General features: G+C 62.5%; 1 protein-coding gene across 1 annotated transcript in view; it reads left to right on the forward strand.

Annotated features, from left to right (window-relative positions):
* Window positions 1–680, forward strand: part of NCOA6 (nuclear receptor coactivator 6) — a 107,687-nt gene that overhangs the window by 24,106 nt on the left and 82,901 nt on the right. The window lies entirely within an intron of this gene.

The following is a 680-nucleotide window of genomic DNA, read 5'->3' on the forward strand; positions in this document are numbered from 1 at the left end:
ATTTATCTGCTTCTGGCTGCCTGTCAAAGATGACAGGAGCCATTGGCAATAGGACCTCGGGGAAGCTGACAGCACAAAACCAAGGCCTGCCCTTCCCTGCACTGCCCCCAGCCTCCTTCCACCCGTGTTACCACAGCTGGAAGCCCCATGCTTAGCAGAGGCTTCTGGCCGGGGCTCCTGAGGCTGTTCCTGCCTTCCTGTGCCCCAGAGGGAAATTCAGTTAAGAATGTGGGGGAGAGGGGAAGCCAGGGGAGGACCATGGGGATTGCCCCAGTCCTTGGAGCTGGGCCAGGCTGGCTCCTGCTGAATTCTGCAGTCTGGCGATGCAGCTAGGAGCCACGTGGTGTTGGAGCAGCCAGCAGGAAAGTGGGAAATGGCAGCTACAGGTGCAGGGGAGTGGGTGTGCCAGAACGCAGGCCCATGCTGGTGTCCCAGGGCCAGCACTGGCGGGGCCTGGAGTAGGGCAGCAGGAGCGTGGGGTCTGGCACCAGTTGTGCTGGAGGGGGACAGGGGTCCCACGCTCCTGCTGCCCTGCTCTGTGCCCTGCTGGTGCTGGCCCCGGGACAATGGCCCAGGCACCATGCTCCCACCCAGCTATCGCTGTGCTCCCCCTCATCCACTCACTGTTCCTTTCCCCTGCCTGTAGCTGCCATTTTCCCGCTTTCCTGCTGGCTGCTGGA

The sequence above is a fragment of the Gavialis gangeticus genome, unplaced genomic scaffold (genome assembly GCF_001723915.1).
Source record: "Gavialis gangeticus isolate Ggan-Ray unplaced genomic scaffold, GavGan_comp1, whole genome shotgun sequence".
NCBI lineage: Eukaryota > Metazoa > Chordata > Crocodylia > Gavialidae > Gavialis > Gavialis gangeticus.